At 42.0% G+C, this 20,920-nt stretch overlaps 1 protein-coding gene across 7 annotated transcripts in view; it reads left to right on the top strand.

Moving 5' to 3' along the window:
- LOC110521652 (palladin) overlaps positions 1–20,920 on the top strand; it is a 113,995-nt gene that overhangs the window by 17,112 nt on the left and 75,963 nt on the right. The window contains exon 1 of one of the 7 annotated variants that reach the window (XM_036969028.1): positions 19,189–19,392. The exons of the other annotated variants lie outside the window; for them this stretch is intronic. The gene's annotated coding sequence lies outside the window, so the exon portion shown is untranslated. Of the gene's footprint in view, positions 1–19,188; positions 19,393–20,920 lie in introns of those variants that run through there. 7 annotated transcript variants of the gene reach the window in all.

Genomic DNA, 20,920 nt, shown 5'->3' with positions numbered 1-20,920 from the left:
CTTCTATGGAGGAACATTGAATGTCTTTGAACTTCAGAGAGTTGGCTTAACTGACGGTGGACCAGAGCTAGCCCTTGATCATGACTCTCAGTTCCATTACATTACTCATAATGCGACCTGGAGTTTAAGAGCTAGACCAGAGCTAGACCAGAACTAGCAAGCTAACAAGCTTGTGTGTGCAGAGTGGCACCAGAATAACAATAAAAACACATCTTACCTTTTTGTCGTTAATAAATTCAACGTGAAACGTGATAACGATAGTATTTTTTAACTAGCATGGAAAACGTTAATCCAAGTTAATCCAAAATGAAGTTCTCTAATTAAAAATATCTCATTTCTGAATCACACCTGTAAGATCAGTAGCTACTGTACACTATGCTTTAGAGGAAGGGGGAGGGGCACTTAGCCCACACACACACACACACTGGCAGGCAGATACTGGAATAAGTTTGAGTGACTAAGGGCTTTGCATAGGAACTTTGTTGCATTTTTGTGGGACTGAAAAGAACATTTGAAATGTAACAGAATGTTATTGACTAGGGATGCACGACATATCAGTGAACATATTGAAATCGGCTGATATTAGTTAAAAATGCCAGCATCGGCATCGGCCCGATGTCTAGTTTAACGCTGATGTGCAAAACCAATGTCAAAGCTGGCGTGCATACCTATATGACGTAATGATGCCACTCAAAATGTTGCACGACACGGGCAACACAGCATTCCTAACCTAGCCCACAATGTCTGCTGTGTGGATCGAGCACTCAACAAGTCCAACAGTCATTTGAAAGAGAAAGAAAACTTCAGCGAGACAACTCGGAGGCGAAATCCATTGCCCTTGACAATCAACCGTTCTCTGTTGTGGGTGATGTTGGCTTTTACCGACTGGTCGAGCACCGGTACACACTACCAAGTGCGCTATTTTTCAGATGTTGCCCCACTGTAGTTACACAATAATAGCGTCACTGCTATTAGCTTCACGACTGACATTTGGACAAGCGATATCAGCCCCATGAGCATGCCGAGTCTGACAGCAGTGGGTCGACGAGGATTTTGTACTGAGGAAAGCCGTATTGCGTTGCTCATGAATGTGCTGGTTCTCATACCGCTGCTGCCATTTCAATGGCATTTGAGAACATGTTTGAAACTCGGAAACATGAACACACTAGCTAGCTCCATTCGAACAACTGACTTGAGAAATAAGCTCATCAACTGTGCCTAGAGAAGATGTGATACCCTCTGTCATGGCATTGAAATGCCCGATCAACAAAACTGCCGACACAGGTTGTGAATAAGCAATTCTGTGGCATTCTCTCTTTAGTGTGTCGCCACCATGCTCGATGCTAGGTACGAGGATCGCTACTTTGATTACATACACACAGCTTGACAAGATGGAAACGGACACAGTGATAGTGCGCAACGAGGAAGAGAGGCCAGGGACAGACAGAGCTGAAACTTCACTGCTTGACATTTATGATGAAATCCTGGTTGAGAATGAAACGACTGAACAAATGAACAATGAAACAGCACAGCAAGTAAGTGAAAGAAATAGGTTTTGATAATGTTTTACTGGTAACGGGGACATACGTAAATGGCAACAAAATAACTTTTTGCTTAGTGTGGTATGGTTTGTGTTTGTAACCTTTATTTAACTAGGCAAAGTCAGTTAAGAACAAATTCTTATTTAGAATGACGGCCTACCCCAGCCTGGATTCGAACCAGGGACTGTAGTGATGCTGTCACGAACGTCGTCAGGGAAATGACCGGACTGTAACGAGTGTCGTTGTCGGATGAGGAGGAATCGGACCAAAGCGCAGCGTGGTACGTGTTCATGACTTTTATTAAACAGAACACTGAAACAAAAATGACAAAGAGAATAAACGAAACCGAAACAGTCCTGTCAGGTGCAAAACAGAAAACAACTACCCACAAAACATAGGAGGGAGAACGCTACCTAAGTATGGTTCCCAATCAGAGAGAACAATAGTCAGCTGTCCCTGATTGAGAACCATACCCGGCAAAACAAAGAAATACAAAACATAGAAAAAAGAACATAGAATGCCCACCCAAATCACACCCTGACCAAACCAAAATAGAGACATAAAAAGCTCTCATAGGCCAGGGCGTGACACGGACCAAGGTGCAGCGTGGTGAGCATACATTTATTTTTATGATGAATGTCGCAAACAAGAAACAACCAAAACGAACGTGAAGCTTACTAGGGCTATATAGGCCACTAACAAAGTCAACTACCCATAACTAAGGTGGAAAAAGTGTCTACCTAAGTATGATTACCAATCATAGACAATGATAGACGGCTGTCCCTGATTGAGAACCATACCCGGCCAAAACATAGAAACAGAAAACATAGAAATAAAGAAACTAGAATACCAACCCTAGTCACACCCTGGCTTAACCAAAATAGAGAATAAAAGCCTCTCTATGGCCAGGGCGTGACAGATGCCTCTTGCACTGTGTGGCTTAGACTAGTGTGTGTGTGTGTGTGTGTGTGTGTGTGTGTGTGTGTGTGTGTGTGTGTGTGTATTTAACTGTACTAGAATGCTTATAAGGCCGCTAACATTTAAAATACCGTTTATTGGTATCGTTTTTTGGGGGGCAAGGAAAATATTAGATATCGGTATCGGCCAAAAATCAAATATCAGTGCATCACTAATATTAACCAGTTCCCATGCTTTTAAAATAATGGTTCTGCTCCAGAACAATATAGATCACTTTCGTTCCCGGCTTTGGTTCTGTTCCTCAAAAAATGTAATTCTTTTACAGTTGTCGGTTCTGTTCCCTGAACCCGTACCAACCCCTGGTTTTTACTAAATATTGCAATTAGACGTATATACGTTATAGATCAAAACATTTGTGTGAACTGTTGGAATCATTGAAATAGAATGATTTACAGTATACAGTACCAGTCAAAAGTTTGGACACACCTAGTCATTCAAGGGTTTTCTTTATTTTTACTATTTTCTACATTGTAAAATAATAGTGAAGATATCAAAGCTATGAAATAACACATATGGAATCATGTAGTAACAGAGAAAGTGTTAAAAAAATCAGAATAGAGTTTTTATTTTAGATTCTTCAAAGTAGCCACTGTTTGCCTTGATGACAGATTTGCACACTCTTGACATTTTCTCAACAATCACCTGGAATGCTTTTCCAACAGTCTTGAAACGCTTCCCACATATGCTGAGCACTTGTTGGCTGCTTTTCCTTCACTTTGCAGTCCAATTCATCCCACACCATCTCAATTTAGTTGAGGTCAGGGGATTGTGGAAGCCAGGCCATCTGATGCAGCACTCCATCACTCTCCTTCTTGGTCAAATTGCCCTTACACAGCCTGGAGGTGTGTTGGGTCATTGACCTGTTGAAAAACAAATGATAATACCACTAAGCCCAAACCAGATGGGATGGCGTATTGCTGCAGAATGCTGTGGTAGCCATGCTTGAATTCTAAGCGTCACCAGCAAAGTGTCACGAGCAAGTGTCACCAGCAAAAGCACCCCCACACCATCACACCTCCTCCTTTATGTTTCACGGTGGAAACCACACATGCGGAGATCATCCATTCACCTACTTTGCGTCTCACAAAGACACGGCGGTTGGTACCAAAAATCTGGAATCGTCAGGCTAAAGGACAGATTTCCACCGGTCTAATGTCCATTTCTTTTTGCTCCTCAAAAAGATACTGGAGTGGTTCGGTTGGGTTTCGACATAAAAATGATGTCCTAGCCATGTCTGAATCCTGGCGTAGGAAGGCCACTAAAAATTCGGAAATATCCATCCCCAATTACAACATTTTCCGTCAAGATAGAACTGCTAAAGGGGGTGGTGTTGCAATCTACTGTAGAGAGCCTGCAGAGTTCTGTCCTACTATCCAGGTCTATGCCCAAACAGTTCGAGCTACTACTTTTAAAAATCCATCTCTCCAGAAATAAGTCTCTCACTGTTGTCGCTTGTTATAGACCCCCCTCAGCTCCCCAGCTGTGCCCTGGACACCATATGTGAATTGATTGCCCCCCATTTATCTTCATAGTTCTTAATGTTAAGTGACCTAAAATGGGATATGCTTAACACCCCGGCCGTCCTACAATCTAAGCTAGATGCTCTCAATCTCACACAAATGATCAAGGAACCTACCAGGTACAACCCCAAATCCATAAACATGAGCCCCCTCATAGATATCATCCTGACCAACTTGCCCTCTAAATAGACCTCTGCTGTTTTCAACCAGGATCTCAGCCATCACTGCCTCCGTTATGGGTCCGTGGTCAAACGACCACCCCTTATTACTGGCAAACGCTTCCTAAAACACTTCTGCGAGCAGGCCTTTCTAATCGACCTGGCCCGGGGATCCTGGAAGAATATTGAAAAAAGTGCCTTCCTGACCATCTTAAATAAGCATGCCGCTTTCAAAAAAATTTGAACTAAGAACAGATATAGCCCTTGGTTCACTCCAGACCTGACTACCCTTGACCAGCACAAAAACATCCTGTGGCGCGCTGCACTAGTTTCAAATAGTCCCCGCGATATGCAACTTTTCAGGGAAGTCAGGAACCAATATACACAGTCAGTTAGGAAAGCAAAGGCTAGCTTTTTCAAACAGAAATTTGCATCATGCAGCACTAACTCCGTAAGGTTTTGGGACACTGTAAAGTCCATGGAGAATAAGAGCACCTCTTCTCAGCTGCCCACTGCACTGAGGCTAGGAAACACCGTCACCACCGATAAATCCACAATAATCGAGAATGTCAATAAGCATTTTTCTACGGCTGTTGCAGCTTTACGTTTCAGCACCACAAAATGGTCCGCTGCCTGTTTTTTTAGTTGACTGTTAAAATGTAACTTTTGCATTATTTAGATAGGTTAACTTCCTTCTTAGGACATTGCATTTGGGAGTTTTTAGCGTCCAAGATTTTTATTATCATGATTATTTTTAAATGAAAAAAATATTCATCATTCATTTGGTGGGCATTGTGGGGCCAAATAATATTGCCGGCGGGCCAGATTTGGTCCGCGGACCACCAGTTGGGGAACCCTGGTCTAGGGTGTCTGGGAGGATGGAGGTGATGTGTGCCATGGCCTTTCAAAGCACTTCATGATGACAGATGTTAGTGCTACAGGTAGTCATTGTGAAAGGTAGCTATACGGAACAGAAATGATGGTGGTTAGCTTGAGACGTGGGACAAGGAGAGGTTGACTAGGATAAGGAGATTGAAAATTCCCATGAAAATTCCTGCCAGCTGGTCTGCGCATGCTCTGAGAACGCTCTATGGAAAACCATCCGGCCCCTTGTCCTTTACTCACGTTAGCCTCGGAGAGCGAGATCACCTAGTCCTCTTGGGGCGGCGGGGCCCTCGTGCACAGTTTGGTGTTGTTTTTCGAAGCGTGCATGAAGTTAATTGAGTTCGTCTGGTAGAGAGGCATTGTTGGATAGGTCATGGTTAGGACTACCTTTGTAGTCTGTAACGGACTATAGTCCCTGCTACATGCGAGCGTCGGAGCCCTCGTGCATGGCTTGGTGTTGTTTGTGTCGAAACGAGGCATTGTTGGATAGATCACCGCTAGGTCTACCTTTGTAATCCGTAATGGACTCTAGTCCCTGTCACATGCGAGCGTTGGACCTGGTGTAATAGGATTCCATCTTGTTCCTATATTGCGCTTTTGCCGGAGTGATGGCTCTGCGGAGGTTGTAGCAGGACTTCTTGTACGCGTTTGTGTCCTCAGCCGTAGCCTCTGGGTTGGCTGCGATAGCTCTGTCCTTTAGTTTAACACGTACCTAGGTGACTGGCTGCATCACTGCCTGCTATGGCAACTGCTCGGCCTCCGACCGCAAGGCACTACAGCGGGGGGTGCGAACGGCCCAGTACATCACTGGGGCCAAGCTTCCTGCCATGAAGAGGGCACGACAAAACCTATTCCCCCTCAGGAGACTGAAAAGATTTGGCATGGGTCCTCAGATCCTCAAAAGATTATACAGCTGCACCATCGAGAGCATCCTGACTGGTTGCATCACTGCCTGGTATGGCAACTGCTTGACCCCTAACTGTAAGGCACTACAGAGGGTAGTGCGTACGGCCCAGTACATCACTGTACAGGATCTATATACCAGGCAGTGTCAGAGGAAGGCCCTAAAAGTTGTCAATGACTCCAGTCACCCTAGACATAGACTGTTATCTCTGCTACCACACTGCAAGCAGTACTGGAGTGCCAAGTCTGGGTCCAAGAGGCTTCTAAACAGCTTCTACCCCCAAGCCATAAGACTCCTGAACATCTAGTCAAATGGCTACCCAGACTATTCGCATTGCCCCCCCCCCCCCCCCCCCCCCCTCTCCACACCACTGCCACTCTCTGTTGTCATCTATGCATAGTCACTTTAATTAACTGTACCTACATGTACATACTACCTCAACTAACCGGTGTCCCCGCACATTGACTCTGTACCAGCACCCCCCTGTATATATTGTTATTTTTCTTTAATTACTTGTTACTTTTATCTCTTATTCTTATCTGTATTTTTAGGGGCTCGTAAGTAAGCATTTCACTGTAAGGTGAATTCGGCGCATGTGACTAATACAATTTGATTTGATTTGATAATCCAGGGCTTTTAATTGGGGAAGCAGCAAACCTTCACTGTGGGGACGTCGGCGATGCATTTTCTGATGAAGCCTGAGATGGAGGTGGTTAGCTTGTCAGCAGTCAACGCTAGAAAAGCAGTTTTGCAACATAGTGTCTTATTTATTGTGAGTGCGGCTGACATCTTTTGGGCCTTATGAGGAATCATGTCATCGACTTTTTGAGCCCCTGAGCCTGTGTAGGGGATGTGTTTTGTTTTGGACTGTGTCTATTTTAGGATTTTAGTTTCTGCCACCCCTTTTCCCACAATGGAATTGTTAAATGTATTATCTTGTTCACTACCCCGTTCAGTAGGTGGTGGCAATACACATCATAGGTTGTAGTCTACCATTAAACCATAAAGAAGAAGAAGAAGAAGAAATAATAATGCGCTACTTGATTGACAGGGGGCGGAGATTGGTGTGTGTGGGAAGCAGCCACAAGAGGTGAGAGAGAGATGACGAACGAGTAAACTATAAAAACAGACATTACGCACGGCTTAGAGGCGTTTCTAAATATTGCGTGCGATTATGAATCTTGTAATATGGATTTTGCACTTTGCAATATTGCGATGTGAATTGAATTATTTGTGCAGCCCTAGTATGTATGTGTGTATATTTTGTGTTTGACTATGTGTTTACTTGAATGTGTAAGTGTGTGTGTGTGCGTGTAGAAGCCAGTTTTATGACTAGACAAGAGGGTCATATGGGACTCATAAAACCAAGGTTGGGGTTTCCCTCCCAGATCCATGTCCATGTGACAGGAGTACAGCTGTACGTTAAAATGTCTCACTCAGAGTCAAGAGAAGCATCTATCTCTATCTCTTTCTCGATCTCTCTTTACTCGCTTTGTCTCTTCTCCCACCACTGTCATTATCAACATTCCTCCCTTTCTTTTCTCTTCCTCTCCCTTCATCCTTTAGCTCTCTGTCCCTGTTTCCCTCTTCTCCCCCTCTCTCCCTCTCCCTCTCTCTCTCTCTCTCTCTCTCTCTCTCTCTCTCTCTCTCTCTCTCTCTCGCTCTCGCTCTGCACGCACAGCCACAGTTTGTCTGTGACTCAGACCCACAGGTTAGTGATGAGGCACTATGTTGTTTTTAGGTGATGATGTCATAGAGACAGTTGTATTCTGGGGGTCCATGTGAGGGGATTCAGTTTCATGTAAAGGGGAGGATGAGACCATCCATAATGTCTCATCATGTCTCATGTGTCTGTGCAGTAAAAAATGAGTAGGGAGGTTGGAGGGTTACAGAGTCCAAATGCTGTTAAGACAGTTAAAGTCCTCTGTCTCCTGCTGCTCTATATCATCCATCTAAATTAAGAGATAACAACGACTTACTTCATAGTTATTTATAGAGGGCACATTTTTTGCAACTTTTTTTTTGAGACTCTACTGTATATCAAGCCTGTTCTGGCAGCGGATACCCAGCTAACAATTCAAGGGAGAGAGAACATTTTTGTAATGTTACGTGTTACTTCTGATAGAAACATACCCAGAACATGGTTACCATATTCTCAGAATATCAGAAATGTATATATCCAGTAATATGTCTGTACTTCCTCACATTTACCATTTAAGTAATGATGATGCCAGTTATACCAAAACAATACACAACGCAGAGTTCCATCTCCCAAGTTTTATTGTGGAAAAATAGACAAATTGCAACATAATCACTTGAGACCAGTGTTGGGGATAATATATTACTAACAGTAATATATTACAGTTATATATTACTTTTATAAGTAATGGAGTAATATAACGACTTACTGTCTTCAAATATTGTAATATTATTACAGTTTACAGTTATTTTTTCAAGTAACCGGTGTATTACTTTCAGCAGAAAGGTTTTCAGACCCCTTGACTTTTTCCTCGTTTTGTTAAGTTACAGCCTTACTCTAAAACTGATTAAATAAAAAAACATCCTCAGCAATCTACACACAACAATCCAAAATGAAAAAGATAACAGGTTTTTAGAATTTCTTCTAAATTAATGAAAAATAATTAGCAGAAATACCCTTTGCTATGAGACTCCAAATTGAGCTCAGGTGCATCCTGTTTCCAGTTATCATACTTGAGATGTTTCTACAACTTGTTTGGAGTTCACATGTGGTAAATTAAATTGATTGGACATGATTTGGAAAGGCACACACCTGTCTATATAAGGTCCCACAGTTGAAGTGCATGTCAGAGCAAAAACCAAGCCATGAGGCCGAAGGAATTGTCCCTAGAAGTCCCGAGACAGGATTGTGTCGAGGCACAGATCTGGGGAAGGGTAACAAAACATTTCTGCAGCATTGGACATCCCCAAGTACACAGTGGTCTCCATCATTCTTAAATGGAAGAAGTTTGAGACCAACAAGACTCTTCCTAGAGCTGGCCGCCCGGCCAAACTAAGCAATTGGGGGAGAAGGGCCTTGGTCAGGAAGGTGACCAAGAACCCGATGGTCACTCTGACAGACATCTTGAGGTCCTCTGTGGAGATGGGAGAACCTTCCAGAAGGACAACAATTTCTGCAGCACTCTACCAATCAGGCTTTTATTGTAGAGTGGCCAGACGGAAGCCACTCCTCGGTATAAGGTACATGGCAGCCCACTTGAAGTTTGCGAAAAGACACCTAAAGACTCTCAGACCATGAGAAACAAGATTCTCCGGTCTGATGAAACCAAGATTGAACTCTTTGGCCTGAATGCCAAGTGTCACGTCTGGAGTAAACCTGGCACCATCACTACGGTGAAGCATGGTGGTGGCAGCATCAGCTGCAGGGACTGGGAAACTAGTCAGGGACAAGTCTCTGAATGTCCTTGAGTGACACCAGCCAGAGCCCGGACTTGAACCTGATCTCAGGAGAGACCTGAAAATAGCTGTGCAACAACACTCCCCATCCAACCTGACAGAGCTTTAGAGGATCTTCAGAGAAGAATGGGAGAAACTCCCCAATTACAAGTGTACCAAGCTTGTAGCGTCATACCCAGGAAGACTCCAGGCTGTAAATAATTTCTAAAAACCAGTTTTTTGCTGTGCCAAATATGGGGTATTGTGTGTAGATTGATGAGGGACATTAGAATAAGGCTGTAACCTAACAAAATGCGTAAAAAGTCAAGGGGTCTGAATACTTTCTGAAGGCACAGTACCGTCTACTTTTAAAGCCTTGTCTCATGCGCTATTGACCTCCTGAGTGGCGCAGCGGTCTAAGGCACTGCATCTCAGTGCTAGAGGCATCACTACAGACCCTGGTTCCATTACAGCCTGTATCACAACCGGCTGTGATTTGGAGTCCCATAGGGTGGTGCACAATTAGCCCAGCGTCGTCCAGATTGGGGTTTGGCCCGGGGTAGGCCGTCATTGTAAATAAGAATTTGTTCTTAACTGACTTGCCTAGTTAAATAAATAAAAATGTAATCGTGAAGCCTAAAATCGAATTATCTAACAGGGGATAGCTAGCTAGCATAATGTCACAAGCATGTAACTTTAGTTAGACTTGATTGGCGCGCGTGCAAGCTAGCTACCGGTATGCTAGCTGGCCAGTAGCTACAATAGTATCCACTAGCAAACATCTAACAGCAGAAGAAACACACTGCATTTGAAACAGTTAGCAATAATCTAATGAATTCAGGCCTTGTGAAATATAGACGCTGATCTGGCTTTCAAGTCTGTCTATGAAAATGCCCTTTTGTTTAACAAACTTAACCAGAACCATGCATAATGTACATTCACTAATAATGGCTAACTTCTTGTAGCTGTCTTTATAGAAACTTAACCCCGGTCTCATTAACAATATCTTAAGCACAAGCCCACGAGCTAGTGAGGAAGTAGCCAGGCATTCTTTATATTTCAAGTTTAGCCAACTTGGATCTATTTGCTAGCTAACAAGGTAGAACAGTTGAATTGTTATGAACACACCCTTCTGTCCGTCTCCAACTGTTTAAACAGCGTGCTAACCTGTCCACTTTGTTCAGATGATGAAATCAAGTGGCCTACCTTATTTCTCAGATTGAGAACGAGTTGCCAATTCCTTATATAATAGTTTTGTATTTTATAAAACACAGTCTAGACAGCTAGTATTACAGTCTGTGGCTGAAATACTGCTAGTGGTACCACAATGCCGCACACAACAGAATCTGAGCATTAATTTTCCAGAATCAATGTTCATTGATACTCCCAGTATAGTAGGGTATTCTCTTCAGTTTGAAGAGGAAACATAAAAAGGGTTTATTTAGAGAGGTTATGTTGTCTCCTAGTACAGTAAAACAATGTCTCAATGTATTTCAGTGTCCATATGACCGACTCTATTGGACCGAACCTCTAATGCAAATAGTGAGTTGAAACTGCTTGTTGTCAAAGGAAGAATTGGTCTTTCATCTTTGTTCCTGTGAGTGGCAGGAGGAGGAGCTTGATGTGTGTGTGTGTGTGTGTGTGTGGTGTGTGTGTGTGTGTGTGTGTGTGTGTGTGTGTGTGTGTGTGTGTGTGTGTGTGTGTGTGTGTGTGTAAATGGGAAGGTGCAGAGACAGAACCAAAAAGACAACATGAGAACAAACGCTCATAAAAATGTAATTCATTTGATATATTGTCCAGCCCTATGTGGATGTCTGGTTCAGGTCCCAGGCTCCCAATGACTGTCATGATTATTTATTTACAAGTTCATGGCAATTTCCTCTTCAGTACCTGATAGAGCAGACCCAGAAGGTGTAGGCGTTCATGCAGTAGGTAACTGAACAACAGCTTGTTTGAACAATATCATATATATTGAAACAGTCAAATGTTTTACCAATCATAGGTGGGATACTGCCCCTAACACCCTAATGGACTGGCCACCAATGTCGCCTGGTGATGTCACGAGGTGAGAGGCCAAAACTCCATCAGACCAAAACTGGCAAAAAAAAGTCTTCAAACAGTTCTTACACTAAAAGGGCATTATCATAATTTTCACAATTTCACATTATTATTTCAACCGCATGATGTGGAAAAATATATACAGTTGAAGTCTGAAGTTTACATACACTTAAGTTGGAGTCATTAAAGCTCGTTTTTCAACCACTCCACAAATTTCTTGTTAACAAACTATAGTTTTGGCAAGTCGGTTATGACATCTACTTTGTGCATGACACAAGTAATTTTTCCAACAATTGTTTACAGACGGATTATTTAATTTATAATTCACTGAATCACAATTCCAGTGGGTCAGAAGTTTACATACACTAAGTTGACTGTGTCTTTAAACAGCTTGGAAAATTCTAGAAAATCATGTCATGGCTTTAGAAGCTTCTGATAGGCTAATTGACATCATTTGAGCCAATTGGAGGTGTATCTGTGGATGTATTTCAAGGCCTACCTTCAAACTCAGTGCTTCTTTGCTTGACATCTTGGGAAAATCAAAAGAAATCAGCCAAGACCTCAGAAAAAAATGGTAGACCTCCACAAGTCTGGTTCATCCTTGGGAGCAATTTCCAAATGCCTGAAGGTACCTCGTTCACCTGAACAAACAATAGTATGCAAGTATAAACACCATGGGACCACGCAGCCTTCATACCGCTCAGGAAGGAGACGCGTTCTGTCTCCTAGAGATTAATGTACTTTGGTGTGAAAAGTGCAAATCAATCCCAGAACAACAGCAAAGGACCTTGTGAAGATGCTGAAGGAAACAGGTAGAAAAGTATCTAAAACAAGTCCTATAGTAAAACAAGTCCTATATCAACATAACCTGAAAGGCCGCTCAGCAAGGAAGAAGCCACTTCTCTAAAACCGCCATTTTTAGAGTTTTGCAACTGCACATAGGGACAACGATTGTACTTTTTGGAGAAATGTCCTCTGGTCTGATGAAACAAATATAGAACTGTTTGACCATAATGACCATCGTTATGTTTGGAGGAAAAAGGGGGAGACTTGCAAGCCGAAGAACACCATCCCAACCGTGAAGCTCGGGGGTGGCAGCATCATGTTGTGGGGGTGCTTTGCTGCAGGAGGGACTGGTGCACTTCACAAAATAGATGGCATCATGAGGGAGGAAAAGTACGTGGATATATTGAAGCAACATCTCAAGACATCAGTCAGGAAGTTAAAGCTTGGTTGCAAATTGGTCTTCTAAATGGACAATGACCCCAAGCATACTTCCAAAGTTGTGGCAAAATGGCTTAAGGACAACAAAGTCAAGGTATTGGAGTGGCCATCACAAATCCCTGACTTCAATCCTATGGAAGATGTGTGGGCAGAAGTTGAAAAAGCGTGTGCGAGCAAGGAGGCCTACAAACCTGACTCAGTTACAGCTCTGTCAGGAGGAATGGGCCAAATTTCACCCAACTTATTGTGGGAAGCTTGTGGAAGGCTACCCAAAACGTTTGACCCAAGTTAAACAATTTAAAGGCCATGCTACCAAATACTAATTGAGTGTATGTGAACTTCTGACCCACTGGGAATGTGATGAAAGAAATCAAAGCTGAAATTAATAATTCTCTCTACTATTATTCTGACATTTCACATTCTTAAAATAAAGTGGTGATCCTAACTGACCTAAGACAGGGAATTTTTACTAGGACTAAATGTCAAGAAGGTGTATGTAAACTTCCGACTTCAACTGTTTATATAAAACACAGGGATATCATGTTTTTTATTGCTCTGGGCCTTTAAATAAAGGTTAAATAAAATAAAAAATGCTGCCTGTTTTCTGAGACAGTCTTTTGTTGAAGGACGTATTCTTTGTAGAGAGAAAAATGGCACATGAGAGAGAGAACACTGTAGGCTGATTCGCATCATGCTGAGGCAAAGGATCAAAGCAGACACCCAGTCCTCATTTTTCGTTATTTTCCTGGATAGTCACCTGTTCAAGTGGGATAAGGAAGGCTTTTTGGGATTTTGAAGTCCGTCAGTCGAGCACCTTATTTCCTTTTTTGTTCAAGCTGGGCTGAAGCCCATTTAGGTACGATGTCTTTCTGCCAGGGATTTGGGGTTTAATGTCTCCATATAGTGCTGAAGTTCACCTGACATGCTCACCATTACTGCTCCAATGCCTGGGTGTTTTAAACCTGTGACTGAATGGTCTTTGTCCCCGTTCTCCTGGATTCCTGTATGTCCTTACAGAGGTGATCTATCAAAAACTATACGCCACCACTATCAGGAAGCAGAGAAGGTTGGGCTATGGGTGCAGATGTGTGTGTGTGTGTGCGTGCGTGCGTGTGTTTGTGTGTGTGTTGTCATGACGTTGGCCTGGGGGTGGGGGGTAGGTTTATGACAGTCATAAATAGCTCTTCCCCCCCTGTTTCCTCTCTACCCTACTGATGTTACATTTGCAAACCCCTTGGTTAACATAGAGATTCTGGGAACATCAGAAGGTGGGAGGAAATGAACTATATTCTGGTAATCCGACCAATTGAACATATGCGGTGGTACTTGTTGTCATCTGAGACATTCATCTTAGACATTCTCATCAATGATAAGATGACATAAACTCTACAGTGGAAAGTCTACACATCAGAGTTATTGGATTCACATGGAATTGTTGTTCAATTTAAATGTTTGAATATGAAATTATTCATGATGGGATGAAATGTGATTTTAGCTTCTGAAATGTGAGAATTGGGTTTTCATAAGGTTAGGGCTCTGCTCAATCAGTGGCCCGCCCCTGTGAAGAGTCATGGGTTATAAAACTTTTCAGACACAACCTTCTCGCTCCACTATATAAAGCCTTGATGACAATATAACCTCCTGTTCCGAGGATGTGAGGACGACGGTCCGATGTCAGAATGGTTCAGATAATAACTACAGAATGAAGCCAACATCAGCGTGAGCTTTGGTTGGGAATAATATGAACTTTGAACTCTTATTCACTACAGAAGTGATACCTCCTAGCCGTTGAGTTAGCAACAGCAGCTGCAAACGAGGGTTAGGAAGGAACAGACAGAGTATCCCGTCTATCACACAATGACGTTACCACAACGGATCCAATTGACCACCAGAGACATTCTTCAAAGGACAAAGGACTCGGTTTGGCAACGCGGTCTTCCATCTACCACCAACCTACTGAAGCGCAGCTTAGAGTATATATTTATTGCATTTTCCTTTTCCAAATGGGTGGTAATTTAGAATGTATAAGATACTGTATTTACGATAGCACAGCTTCGCTCTTTGTTGCTCAGTCTTCCCACTCTTTCACTCAAACCCAGACCCTTTTCTTTTGTGTAACAAGCTGTCATATCTGTTCCGCCCGCTAGCTCTATAAATATTATTTTGTGGTGCCCCGACTCTCTAGTTAATTACATTTACATGATTAGCTCAATCAGGTAATATTAATTACAGAGAAATTATTTTATAGAATAGCATGTCATATCACTTAATCTGGCATAGCCAAAGACACGACAGTGTGTTTGGGGAGGTTTTTGCTGTCATTGGCTTCAGATGGCCCTAAGTGTCTGTGACTTCCTCCTTGTTAAAAGTCTACCCCACTCTTCTCTAACAGGCAGTAGTCAAATGAGATGTTTCATTGAGCCATAAAAATCTTATGGGGTTGGAGGAATAATACATTTGAAAGGAATAACAGCAGACAGAGGTCAGGGGTCACAGTCATTGGTCTAAGGATCGTTCTAAAGCATGTGACCTGGTCATGGATCAGCTGTGGATGCTTAGAATACTCTTTGTTGCTGTGGTCCATGTACATATTTCAGCAGAGATTACAGCCTGGTCTCATAGACTAGATGTAACATAGTAAATGATATGTTATGGTTACATAAGACAGTAGGGTGGCTGGTTGGGTTGGCTGGGATGGATGGGTGGGCATCCACCCCACCCAACCCAACTCCTAGCCTAGCTAACGTTAGCCAGCTAGCTAATGTTAGCCACCTAGCTAGAATTCATATCATACATTTTGCAAATTCATAACATACAATGCTGTGAAAAAGTATAGGTCCCCAAACTGATTTTTGAATAATTTTTATACTGAATGTTAGATCTTCAACGACATATTATGTGAAAGGAACCTGAGTGAAGAAATAACACAACAATTACACACTTATTTCATGTATTTCATAAACAAAGTTATGCAACACCCAATGCCTCTGTGTGAAAAAGTAATTTCCCCCTTACACTCAATAACTGGTTGTGCCACCTTTAGTTGCAATTACTCCAACCAAACGCTTCCTGTAGTTGTTGATCAGTCTCTCACGTTGCTGTGGAGGAATTTGGGCCCACTCTTCCACGGACTACATAGGTCCTATTATGCCTTCCAAAAACCAAACACTGCATTCCACAGGAAGAACCTCATACCAGAGGTCAAACATGGTGGTGGTAGTGTGATGGTTTGGGAATGCTTTGCTGCCTCAGGACCTGGATGACTTGCCTTAATAGAAGGAACCATGAATTCTGCTCTGTATCAGAGAATTATATAGGAGATTGACAGATCATCAGTCTATGCGCTGAAGCTGAAGCTCAGGCGGGTCATGCAGCAAGACAATTATCCAAAACACAATCAAGTCTACATGAAAATGTCTAAAAAGCAACACATTTGAAGTTTTGGAATGGCCTAGTCAAAGTCCAGACCTAATCCCAATTTAGATGTTGTGGCAGGACTTGAAACTAGCAGTGCATGCTTAAAAACCTGCAAATGTCATGTTAGCTGCATTCATTGCAACTAAAGGTGGCACAACCAGTTATTGAGTATAAGGGGGAAATTACTTTTTCACACAGGGGAATTGGGTGTTGCATAACTTTGTTAATTAAATAAATAAAATAAGTGTACTTTTTTGTTGTTATTTGTAAACTCGGGTTCCCTTTTATCTAATTGTAGGTTTTGGTTGAAGATCTGCTAACATTTAATGTCCAAATATGCAAAAATAGAGAAAATCAGAAAGGGAAAAAACACTTTTTTGCATTGTACGTTTTGCCAATTCGTAACATATACTACAAATTGTAATTCATCACATGTCATACAAAATGGGTGATGGACATCCACAAATGAATACTAAACGGATGTCCTGGATTTACATACAGAATAATACAAAATGCCCTGAGACCAGGTTGGAAATGATGTTGCTGCTATTGCAGAAACCGTATTTAAGATGAAGTCTATCTCATGGTCTGAAAGCCTGTTATGAACTGTCCCTCTCTCTTATCCCTCTCTGGCCTTGAGGATGAAATCACACAGAAAGGATGTTTTATCAATCTCTCTCCATTTGAAATGCTGATTTCAAGCATTTGTAAGACAACCCGTTGTTTGTTTCCCCTCAGCGGAAAACCCGGCATCTTTTCCTCTCCATGTTGAACTCATAAGAGTTTAGAGGTTTGAAAATGTTTAAACGAGTTCTCATAGATGTCTGTTTTGTTGTTTTTCATGTTGTAATTTATGCTCCTATCCAAGTGAACTTCATGAGTGGTCCTATTCTTATTTTGCTTTGGGAATGTGAAGGTTGTCATGGAAATGTTGACAAGTACTGTACCCATTTTTTGTATGATGTCATGTAACCTTGACATGGCCCTTTTTAAACAGTGAAATAGTCTACTCTGTGTAAGTGGGTTTTGCGTACTTGTAAGCACGAATGTATGTGGTTGTTAATGGGAGTTTCCATATTAAGTGTGTGTGTAATGTTATAATGCTTGGGTTGGACAGTGTGGATACTGTACTGTAAGTGTGTGTGTAATGTTATAATGCTTGGGTTGGACAGTGTGGATACTGTACTGTAAGTGTGTGTGTAATGTTATAATGCTTGGGTTGGACAGTGTGGATACTGTACTGTAAGTGTGTGTGTAATGTTATAATGCTTGGGTTGGACAGTGTGGATACTGTACTGTAAGTGTGTTTGTGCTCCATATGGAAATGAGAGCTAATAGGGAGGAGGCCCTTCATGCTCTGTCAGTTGACTAACATCTTGGAGCTCTCAGCCAGAACCATCTCTTCCAGATCCAAACTATCTCTCTTCCTGAACCAAGCCTCCCTGAACACTGTGTTATAGCCCTAATGAATACAGAGGGGGCAGGCCAGCTTTTATACAGACCAGAGAGCACTCAGCAACAGCAGGCCTGAAGTTAACCTACTGTGGGCCAGCCTGGTATTAGTAATGTGAACATCTTGAATCAGTCAAACTCATCGTCTCATTAACCTGTGTTTTATGGTTACTTAAGCCGGAGGATACACACATAGTTCTTTTCATGTCTTTTTCACAGTAGTGTAGCTCCAATGGAATGGCTATGAAACCAACCCCTTTTATTGGGTAGCTAGAATAAACAAACTGTGAGAGAGCAGCATGACCCAGCCCATCATTGGTTTGTGTATTCATCTTGGTCGGCCTGTGCACACGACACACACACACACACACACACACTGTCTCTGGTATGAACCCCTCCTAGCAACAACTACCACAAATAATTCCATCTGCTGCTGCTTCCCAGTGGCAGAGCCTCCACTGACACACACAGACCAAAATATCACTGGGCAGTTCACCCAATGTTATAAACCCCAAAACCTGAACCCCATACTGAGCATTTCACTGAGTGAAAAACTACACCCTTTCATGCTTCATTTAATGTCAGCCCCTGTGTCAGGCCTTGCCCCAGTGCACTAGAGAAACGTCAATCACTTTATTCACATTTCTAGCTCTACTGTATGTAAACTGTACAGTAAGCGTTTGGCGTGTGAGGTCTGCAGTCAGTCTTAGGGCAGTGTATGCTCTTTTTGCAGAGCATGATCAGGCAGGGTTTACAGCCATCTGTCCCATACTGACCAGGTGCTGCCCACTCTAAGTGGATCTATTTCCATACCGTCCTAACTAAGCTATTTTAGACCAGGCCAAAGTGGCCTGTTTTAATTTGGCATGCAAGATAAAATGTCTGATGTCACAAAGCACTGTTATTTTTAATTTCTCATCATTATACCACACACAGAATTAAGCCCCTAAGGCCTTTTTTCCCTTCAAGTCATCTGGCTCTGTGTCAGACCCAGAACTGAGGGGTATTGTTGGACTTTAAGATGACCAGTAGACTGTGACCCAGCCTGCTAAACTGACAGAATACAGACTGCATAGCACAGCTTTGTTTCAGTATGGGGAAAAAACGTGACAATGAAGCTGCTAGGATAACATTTGGCCCCACAAGCAGAATGGCATCTAAAACATACAAATACTACTGCCACTGATGTTTCAACCCACCTGGATATGATTTTTATCAGGATGTACAGTACAGTACCAGGACCATCCTTATTTAGTCTCTTGCGTTTCATTGTTATTGACCCAGACAGAGTAATTGGGATGGAGTAGAGTTGGGGGGTTTAACCCCCAGTGTGTCTCAGCCTAGGGGACTCTGGACAGGATGTCAGCACCTCTCTTTCCCCCTTCCTTCATGGGTTCCTGGTCCAGCCACAGTGGACTCCAAAATGGGATCAATGTGTTATTTACTGATACTGACAGCAAGCGGGGGGGGAACATGTGAGACACAGAGATTGAAGGAGAGTTCAACTGAAGTCATGCCAAGAGATCAGAGTCCGACTCATGTCTCACAATAATCTTGGTTGCTTTTAAAAATCGGACTGTCTCTCTCTCTCCTTCTGTCTCTCTCCACTTTCTCCCTCCCACTTTGCTCTCTCTGTGCCCTCTGTGTGTGTTTCAGTGTTACTCAGTGGCAGAGTGTGTGTGTGTGTGTGTGTGTCAGTGTTTTTGACAGTGGCTTAGTGATAGTCACTGTCTCAGAAGTTGTGACTTTATTTAAATCTTAAATTACTTCACTTTAAGATAAAGGAAATTATAGGTGACATCATTCTTATATTCAATAACTTTGGCAGCACATCAGCACAGGTAAGAAACTCTGAACTTTGAACTCTGTTGTTGTTAATGTAGCCTACTTTAGTTTCTTAGTTTTAAGTTGACTTACTTCATGTTCATGTCATTGTTTGGTGAATCTGTCATATTTTATCAACTCATCTGCTTGTGTGGTTGTTATACAAATATTGGCAATTAATTTGGGTCTGGAATTAATGAATTTCTCAGAATATTTCAGGCCAAGACATTATTAGTCATATCAAGTAAAGTTGTGGTTCTGGTGGAGAAATTATAATGAAGTATTTGGTTACATGCTGTACATTTGTGGTATTTGATGGAAGGTTTTACTGGGGTTTTGATGCTGAACATGATTTTGTTCAGTGTTGGGTCACTCATTAACAAAAAAAAGCTAAGCCTGTTTGTATTTCATCACCTCAGGGTACCCCTTGCCTCTCACACTGTTTTCCTACCCTTGTGAGGCTCTTGATAGTCCGTGTTTTTTCATTGGACTGTGTCCTCTTATTTTGATGTCATAGTTTATTTGGGAAAGCTCATTTGAGCATGGCTGATATCTACTGTAAATATTTATTGATTCGTCTTGCACTTATTAAATATGATAACAGACACCCATGAAATATGTAAGGTGGAACTTTACTCTGTAGGGTAAGGATAACGTGTGTGTGTGTGCGTGTGCAACCCAGTATCATAGATTATTGTGAAATAGACAAGAATTGTTTATTGGATTTTTTTTTGTATGCAGTACACAATTTTGTATAGGGGAATGTGGGGTAAGTTGAGCCAAAGGGGTAAGTTGAGCCAAAGGGGTAAGATGAGCCATCTGTGTTTCTAAGAAAACATACACAAAATGTATTATCTGACCAAATATTTAGGAAGAGGTCATCATTTCATGGAGTCTGTGAATGAAGGAACTACATGAAAAAAAGTGGTAAGCAAGTCACGTCCAAAAAACAGATTTTCACTTAAGTCAAATGAATTTATTCTGTTAGAGGTTTCATGAAGCTTGTATCTAAACCAACGTAGATCATTTTAAGATTGTTCTATACGTCAGTTGGGGTCTTTATACGCTTCAATATGAAGTCCTAAACCTAGCATGAAAGTGCATCCTTGTAGCTTTGTGGGCTAATATAGTCAAAATGTTTGGCTTGGGGTAAGTTGAGACAATGGTCATGGGGTGAGTTAAGCCAATGGCCATGGGGTAAGTTAAGCCAATGTTAAGCCAATAGTTGATCCAAAGGCAAGTTGAGCAAATTCAAATGTTTTCTTCCCAGGCGTAAGGCAAGGCAATATCGTTGGGATATGAGGTAACAACAGGGCCTGGTCTATGTCAAAGCCTTTGTTAAAATATGCTTAAAATGATAAAAAAAATTAAAAAGTGGTCGTGATTGTTGTGAATTGTGTTTGGGAAATAAAAATAGATGTGGTTTTAAAAAGGTAGTGGTAATATTTAATTATGTCCAGGGATACACAACGTCCTGAAATAAATGTATATATATATATTTGTTAGAAAGAATACTATATTTCCCTTGACGGAGGGATGCTGAAT

The sequence above is a fragment of the Oncorhynchus mykiss genome, chromosome 30, assembly GCF_013265735.2.
Source record: "Oncorhynchus mykiss isolate Arlee chromosome 30, USDA_OmykA_1.1, whole genome shotgun sequence".
Lineage (NCBI taxonomy): Eukaryota > Metazoa > Chordata > Actinopteri > Salmoniformes > Salmonidae > Oncorhynchus > Oncorhynchus mykiss.
The sequence above is the reverse complement of the archived record's forward strand: the minus strand, read 5'-3'. Positions and strand labels throughout refer to the sequence as shown.